The 9,038-nt window shown below is 38.1% G+C and overlaps 1 pseudogene; it reads left to right on the forward strand.

The window, feature by feature from the left end:
* LOC135544467 (far upstream element-binding protein 3-like) overlaps positions 1 to 2,348 on the forward strand; it is a 28,121-nt pseudogene extending 25,773 nt beyond the window's left edge.
* The last annotated feature ends 6,690 nt before the right edge of the window (positions 2,349 to 9,038 follow it).

The following is a 9,038-nucleotide window of genomic DNA, read 5'->3' on the forward strand; positions in this document are numbered from 1 at the left end:
GGTTGTGCGTAGTATACACCTCGGAACCAGACCTCAAACCTTCCCCCTGCCCTTGTTTAAAGAGGTTTTGTGCAAAGGAACTTGAGTCTATGGGCAGAAATGTCATGTCACCTTGACACCATTTGACGCCGATGATTGTAGTCAGAAGTTTACCATTTTGGTTATATGTTTGTGCAGCTGGATTGCTGAGTGTATCAATGCCATTTTAAATGTGTAATGAGCAGACTTTTGATTTTATCACCAATGTACATTAGCATTAGTTTGAATAATTGAATATATTTGAGTCAGAAGAAATTGAATTTATGGAGCCGAACACATTAATTGGGGAGATCTTGGTAGCTGGTTTGGTGTGTGTTGTATTGATTCATCCTTGTTTTATTGTGCCCAGGTCAGCAGAGCCAAGCCCAGAGCAGTGGCTCTGACTACAGCAAAGCATGGGAGGATTACTACAAGAAACAGAGTAAGATTACACCCACGTGGCCACCAAACTCCTCCAATAGTCTTGCCTTTTGAGTGCACAACATCGGAGGAAGTAGATTTCTGCTCGCTGTTTGATGCTGTCAGTAGTGCTCTATGCTCTGGTGCCTCCAACTCCCTCTCCCCTGACCTTCCTCTGTCACCCCCATTCCTCTACCCTGTGCTCACCCTCTCCCCAGGTCAGGCAGCAGGCCCCGGCTCCCAGCAGAGCTCCCCTCCGGACTACAGTGCTGCCTGGGTGGAGTATTACAGACAGCAGGGGGCCTACTATGGCCAGGGTGCACAGCAGACACCGGCCCCAGGCCTTCAGGTGAGAACCCATCCCAACTCTTAGCACCCTCTCCACCTGTTTAACTAAGTTGTTTCTGTCAGGAGATGAACTGTAACTTGCACATGTAAATGTATGTCTGTCCGTTGTCACTGATGTGAACCTGTTTTGCAGGATCATTAGAGAGGACACCCTTTAGTTGAAGATTTTTGAATCACTGAGAGGATGAAAACAAACCTTTTGTAACAGAGGTTTCTAGATTTGCAACGCCTTGAAGACTTTTACTTTTTTCTTAGTGAGAAACACTAGCTGTAGAATGACTTATACAATTTAAAAAAAGAATATTTCTAAATCAGGAACATTTAATTGTTACTAAATACTTGTGTACACCATTATTTTGAATTGACAATTTCCGGGATCCCTTTTGGACTTATGAGAGAGCTGTTTTGTTTTCTATTTTTTCCTTTTTTGATTCAAATTACATTGCCAAAACGAACCCCGGAGTTGTAACTTTTCAGTAAACGCAATATAATCTATTTTTTCTAGTTCTGTTGCAATAAAATCGCAATTATGGGCTTAGCAGTCTTGAATTAATTTTTGTTTTGTCATAAGATGTTTTAAGAATGTGTAAAAATGTTTTCTTTTCCTTTTACAAAAAGCATTTTAATTCAGTGAGATGAAACTGTGATATTTTGTTACAGGAAAATGTATAATTTTGTTGCAAAATACGAGAGATGTTGGCAAATGGCAGTCAATTCCTAATTTAATTCCTGTTGTGCTTTGTATTGTTTTCCATTGTCTTTTATTGTACTCTGGTTTAAAAAAGGTGCAATATCTTATTTCATTTTTGAAACAAAGATGGATTCTCTAATATTTTGACAGGCGTTTAACTTGTAGTTCTTAGATGAATTTTTTTTTAGGCATATGAAAATGTAATGAATAATTTATTACAATGATCTGATATGGGAAAGGGGATGTTGCATTTTGTGAGTTATTTGCCTTTGCTATCTTGTAAAACTATGTATGTATGCTCAGATACTTGACTAAATACTTTATTTAAAAATATATATATAATTAAATCAAAGAAGTTTTTTTCATGGAGTCATTATCACAGGAAAACTGTCCCTGTTTTTCTGCTCTGTTTTCATACTGAAAATGTTCAAAGATCGTGAATGTGTCATTTGAAATTTGATGTTGCATCTTGCTATGGACAAAAATGAGAAATGCCAGGTTTTTATGTATGTTTTGTACCTAAATAATTCAAGACTGCTAAGCCTCTGGATTCTACCTGTGTAATAATTAATTGTAGTTTTTTATATGCTAAGTATTACGATCAAAATTGTCTTATTTGGTACCACCCAGTTTCCCTAATGCCCCATCCAGTACACACTGTGGACTCGTGTACAGTCCAATGCTAAACTTTTTAATTCATTTTTCTTTCTACTTTGTGTGATCTAATATATGTATGATTGATTAGTTACGAAATGAATCTAGTGTTAACTTCATTGCTTAATGAAAAGGGATATTATAATTTCGAAATGTTTAATTTTAGTGTTTTTTCCTCATATGTACAGGTAACCGTGTATTAAAAACGTCAAGACTACCTTTGTGTTCTGTTAAAATTGTTTTATTTTGCCATTTGAAAGCTTAGTTTTCTTGTCACATTCCAGTATTGAGTGTTAACGATTTTATTGGGTTTAAACTGTGAAACCTTTCCTCCGCGCTCTGTTTTAAGACTGAGTATTCGCTATACATGAAGTAAATATAAAGGTGAAACTGTATGGTATGTTGTATAAACAGAAGATATATATTTTTTTTCTATAGAACATTACTTTGCCAGTTCACAAATTCAAATAAATGTTCCACAAGCCTCTCTTGTGGTTGAAGTATACTATCTTTATTAGTTGCTACAGTGCCTACAGAAAGTATTCATACCTCTTGACTTCCACATTCTGTTACAGCCTGAATTCAAAAAGGATGAAAGTATATATTTTTTTTTATCTCACCCATCTACTACACACACAACCCCATAATGAGTGAACCACGTTTTTATCATTTTGCGAATGTATTGAAAATGAACGGCAGAAATCTCGTTTTACCTAAGTATTCACGTGCCTGAGTCAATACATATAAGAATCACCTTTGGCGGCAATTATAGCTGTGAGTCTTTCTGGGTAAGTCTCTATGAGCTTCTCACACCTTGATTGTACAATATTTGCACGTTGTAAAATACATCAAGCTCTGTCAAGCTAGACAGCCATTTCCAACTCTTGCCTTTTAGATTTTCTAGATGATTTAAATGTAACTAAGCCACACAGGAACATTCAATGTTGTCCTGGTAAGCAACTCCAGTACATTTGGCCTTGTTTTAGGTTGTCCTGCTGAAAGGTGAATTTGTCTGTCTGCTGGAAAGCACACTGAATACGGTTTACCGCTAGGATTTTTGCATGTGCTTAACTCTATTCAGTTTATTTTTAATCCCCCCCCCCCAAAAAAAACTATCCCTTATCCTTGACAATGACAAGCATACCCATAACATGATACAGCCACCACCATGCTTGAAAATATGAAGTGTGGTACTCAGTGACATGTGTAGGATTTGCACCAAACATAACACCTTGTATTCAGGAGAAATTCTATTTTATCTCTTTTTTTTAAATTGTATTTGTAACTTTAGTGCCTCAGGAAGCATGTTTTGAAATCCTTTTTTATTCCGTGCAGACCTTTTCACTGTCTTTTAGGTTTAGTATTGTGGAATAACTACAATGTTGATCCATCCTCAGTTTTGTCCTATCACAGCCACATTAAATCTTACTGTTTAAAAGTCACCATTGGCCTCATGGTGAATTCTTTGTCTCCGGCAGCAGAGTTAGGAAGGACGCGTATCTTTGTAGTGACTAGGTGTAAATGATGATAAACTATCCGAAGTGCAATTAGTAACTTCACCATGCTCGGAAGGAAATGTATCAGTCTACTATTAACACAACAAAATGTGGAAAAAGTCTAGGGTGAGAATATTTTCTGAATGCTCTTATGTCATGTTAAGTTCAACACAGGGTACTTGTTTTTTCATACCATTTCTCTTATGTTTTTTTCTTTGCTTGGCAGTTGGCAACCTTAAGACATGAAGAAACAATACAAATGTGTGAAGTTCATATACATGTCCAGAAGATGCATGGCAGTGATTGCCAAAGTCTAAAATGCACTTGCCTGTTGGGAGGAATTTTTTATTTTATTTATTTGGTTGCCTAAAGACTGATCACTTGCCCGTAAACGTAAATAAGCAATTTACATGCAGAAGTGACAACCCCCCCTGCTTTTACTCACCTATTTGTCGGTGAATCAGATCAGAACTGGAATTATTTGGGTTCCCATACAATCAGTTAAGGTGTTTTTTCTTTACAACAAGGTCCTGTGTGATCTCAGCTGTATGAATATGGCAATTGTGGTTTCTTATTGTATTTGTATGTATATGCAAGTTCCCCCAATTCGGTGCCTTTGGAGATGTGTAACTTGGTAAAAGAATATATATGTATTTTGTTTTCACCTAATTTTATCATTCTGTCAGAGCACATGTTCAATTTCATAAACATATTTTCCCATCTCGAGGTTAAATAAAATGACTTAAATTCAAAATAAACAGGATTGACTGTAACAGGGTTGTCTAGTTAATCTTAAATCATCCATAAATCACATTGTGAAGGGGCATGAAAGCGTGTGTGCAACAGGGAGTGGCAATTGAATGCAAGCTTCACATTTAAAAAAAAGTTTTACTCAAACATTCTAGCCTGCAGGGTAGAAGGCTTGACGTGTTATCCTCAAACCTCTCAATTTTCCACCAGAAAAAGAACCAGCTCACCTGCTTATACACTGATTTCACTATTTGATGTTAAATGTTTTATTTTAAGAAAGGAATAGTTTCACCAAATGAAATTGAGAGTTCAGGTAACAAGGTTGACTTCATGAGGGAAAAGTGTAAATGAATCACTGACATGAAACAATCTTCAGAAATGACTGTCAAAGCAACAGAATAAATAGGGCTTTACAATAGTGAAACCTTTTGGAGTTAGGGACATGCAAAAATGCTGACTTTTGTAACTTTAGCAAGATTTATCATATTTCAGATTGATTGAATTATCCACATGGTCTATATTAAATAGCACTTTATTGAGTATTACAGACTTTCAATATTGGTGCACAATTTCTACTGAATATCAAAGGGACACAAAAGACACGAATTTCACGGAACGACTCAAATTCTTTCCATAGACCACCTATTGGCTGATTTTCAAAACCATCCCAATATCTGGGAAAGGGGATTAATTGATCCACTCTGCTGTTAAACCCATTTTAATGCATCATCACTGCGTGAACTTAATCTTGTGACCATGCACGAAAAGGTTTGTGGACAAGTTAGCGTATGCCATTTTTGCATTTGTCATATTTTTCAACCTTAGTTTATGTTCTACTATACGCTCTTGTAGTTAAAGCGCTGTCCAAATTACATCTCATTATCTACCATCGACTTCAGACGAGAGCCAGAGCCAGGCTGGACAACTTTTGCAGATATGGCAAAACGCTTGGTGGAATTCTCCTGAAGTTCTCCCATAGTTCAGTTTGCCAATGTTTTATACTACCGCAAAGCTTTATAATTCCCGTCTATACCAAAAATGAAACGCGTAGGTTGAGCATATTATTGGATACATTTTTTCCCTGTTATTCTTTGCTCTTGTCTCTGACTCTTCTCATTGTCCCTCTCCCTTTGTGAACGGTCCACAGGGGTGTCCCCAGAGCACCGTTATTGAGCAGCTTTGTCATCCCACATCTTTACTCCCCGTGGGGGGGGCCTCGGCCATAGTGGACCCTTCTCTGCCCCGGCCCTGTCCCCCCCATTGATACTGTGCAGCTGTTTCCAAATCCAGCCCTTGATTTTGATCCTCTTGCTTTTTAATATGAAGCCCCTGCGGACAGTCCCTGGTCTGCTTGGCCATTGTATAGGCGTGATCATTTAGTTGTTCTCCACATCACCTCCAGACGGGTTGAGAGCCATGATTATGAAGGGGGGACTATTCATTTTTGAATAGGTTCTCTATGCTGCTATATGTGAAACCTAATCCCTATAGTATCGCTAACTGTATATGTTTCGTTTTTAGGTGTACGCCAGGGGGTATTCATGTCGAGAATGTGGAATGCGAAGGGGACAGTATGTATTATGGCTCATTCACTGTTCACAGTGTTGGTCCTGAATAGCTGCCCTGTACAGCAATGAATAGTTTATTAAATGGGTTTTATTGATTTGCTTATGCAGGGCTGTCCAAAGAAAAATGGATGGTTGTGCAGTCTGTTTTCACGGGTCTGAGTAAGTCAAACAGTGAGACAAATTATTTGATGAAATGCAACCATTTGATTATAGTCTAATTAATTTGGCCATTTTAACAATGTGTTTACTCAGGCAGGCTTGGTACTATCTGAGCAGGTGGGGAATTGGTGCTCTCTATCTCTCAAACACACACACATACACACATCTGCATTCCTCCTCTTTGCCCCCCCCCCCTCTCTAAAGCTCCAGTTTCGTTAAGCAGGTGTCCTGCCCCCTGTCCCATTCCAGGGAAACCCCTTTATGGGAGGGACTGGCCCTCTCTCACCTTTCCTGCAGATAAGCCGATCTACTGTATCCACCATGCTGGGATATCTACCTTAATCTCTTTTTAATGGCCCCAAGGAGAAGCCCAGGGGAGACCTGTCTGCCCATCCCTCTCAGTTGATATTCTGTTGAGGTTGTAGTTGGCAAGTAGCTTTTTTAGTAACAGGAATGATTCCGCTTAGAAATTAATGACAATTTGTCTTCCGGTTGGGAATGTTTGTTTGGTTAAAAACTAAAAGGAGCTTGGTGTTTTTAAAAAGATTTATTCAGCCCACTTTAATGTTGAATGCTTAATAATAGAATGGCTGAAGGGGTGTTTTTGTCTCTTTTAAGAGGACTGTTTTAAGGAAAACATGTTTTATGTAAGCCTTTAAGTTAGGAAGTATGGATTTACAGTATTTCAAAAGAATTATAGGGGGTATTATGTGCTTGGTCTATTTCACTGGTGACTACAAATAGTGAAGTAACATGCCATGTACAAAGAAAGTGAGTCTTTGCAGTTATAATTTGATGAATGGAATAAAATAAGGTGTTTTAAATGGAATGATAAAAAAGGCCTACTCTTCAGCTCAACCCCGTTAAACAATGAATATCATATAGTGCATATAAAGTTTAAGAATATATAGACTAACGTAATTTGTAGTGATATAAGAACCTTTAGTTTAATTGTTGTAGGCCTACAAGATTAATCTGCAATATTTTTCTTTATTCTATACAACTTCATATTTCTTTAAGAATTTTAGGTTTAGTGGCTGCTTTCCCTAGGCCTAAAATGTGCGTTTTTAGCAAAATATTGGAAAGAAATCTATAGCAAATTTAAAGGCTATTGTTTAATCCATAGGCGACACTTTAATTTAGGAAATATTGGCCTACATTTTTTTTTCGAAAGATATTGACGTGTACATCCCTTTACCAGACAGAAAAAGAAAAGGTTAATGCATCAAATAAATCAAATCCATACGTTACCCCATTCCAATTAATTTAATTCATCTTTAGTAAAGACCGGTCCCTCCCCCTGGCCCTATACGATTTAACTCAAAGCTGAAGCCCCTTAGTAAAATAAATGCTGAAATGCAATACATGTAAATAAATCTGAGAACGAATCAGATTCAGCGAGAGGGACATTTCATCTGGGAAAAGGCACACATGTAGGAGGTGCCCCTCCTAACAAAACAAAAAAAGCAGCTGTGTGCACAGTCATCTTTTTTCGTGCTTTGTCACTCACCTTTTCACTATCTCTGTATTCAAAACAACCCGTTCTATACTTTGCATTTAGAATCCATATCTTCTTTTCCATTCGAATTCTCGTCCACATTCGTCAGAGACCAACTTTTCGGACCATCCCCTTGTAGTTGTTGGAATGAAAGGCGGAGTGCATGGGTGTCAATGTGCCCTCAAAACACCATGAAAGATTGATTTGCAGCACTTTTCAGCCCCCTGACATTACTTGGAGAGGAACTGAATAGGAAACCCGCGAGCCGGGGACGGAATAAAGATGTTCTCTCTGCTGGAAGAGAAGGAAAACTGCTCATTTACCCCCAGTCCATCAAGCCCGAAAAATAGAGAGGAAAAAACAGAGAGAACTGTGGCTATTGAGAAGAAAGGGGCTGTATATACTCATCTAAACGCTGTCACAATATACTGAAGGGCTATGAACAACCATGAATATTAAACCGCTTATTTCAACAAGGGCTAGAGAAGTGAACCACGTCAAAGCAGCTTTGCATTTTTTGCATGGGAACAATGCTGTAAAGCACGTTGAGCTTGTTTCTATTCTATTATTCCCGCGCTATAACTCCCTGGAAGAAAATTAATATTGCCAACCACATGAATGCGGAATGCCTGAGAAAGAACGTTTAAGCAACTCCCAGACCCAATGACCTTAATTTGATGACAGACAAACTTATAAACTAATTGTTGAACCAGTTTAAAGTTGACAGCATTTTCACTCTGTTAAATAATCGTGGGACTCATTGTGCTGTATAGCATTTGAGTGGAATATAGAAACGTGAATTTTGCATAAATTGTTTAGCCATATTTACATTTGATCTACGCTATATGTTATACGGCCCTATTCAGTAACTTTAAAATGTACATTTTATATTTTACTAAAACTATTGGTAAACTGGCGACCAGGTGATTTTTGGAATTAGTTTAATAGAAGGCTGTCTTGGACATCTCTCATGAAGAAACATCTAATCTGATTGGTGTGTAAAGGGATGTTGAATCATTTGTAAGCGACTGATAAAATATGGAAACTCCCCTAACATATTTTTGTTTATTTACAATCATGTCTGCATTAAAGACATTATGCATTTATATTGCTGAGTAGTCTATTGGCTTATAGGCTCATTGTTGTCTCTCTCCATTTCACACACACACTCTCTCTCTCTTCTCTCTTTCCTTCTCTCTCTCTCTCTCTCTCCTCGCTCTCTCTCTCTTTCTCTTTCCTTCTCTCTCTCTCTCCCCTCTCTCTCTCTCTCTCATATGAAAGGGAAGGACCGCCTAATAGAGGCGGCTTTTCTTCTGCTGCAGAAGGTCCATACCATAAGGGGAGTGTCATTAATAACTAATTAGAGAGGGGTCAGACCAGCAACTTATAAAGAGGACCCTCGCTGCAGGAGCACGGCACATTTCCACCCAGCCGTC

This window comes from Oncorhynchus masou, chromosome 8, assembly GCF_036934945.1.
Source record: "Oncorhynchus masou masou isolate Uvic2021 chromosome 8, UVic_Omas_1.1, whole genome shotgun sequence".
NCBI lineage: Eukaryota > Metazoa > Chordata > Actinopteri > Salmoniformes > Salmonidae > Oncorhynchus > Oncorhynchus masou.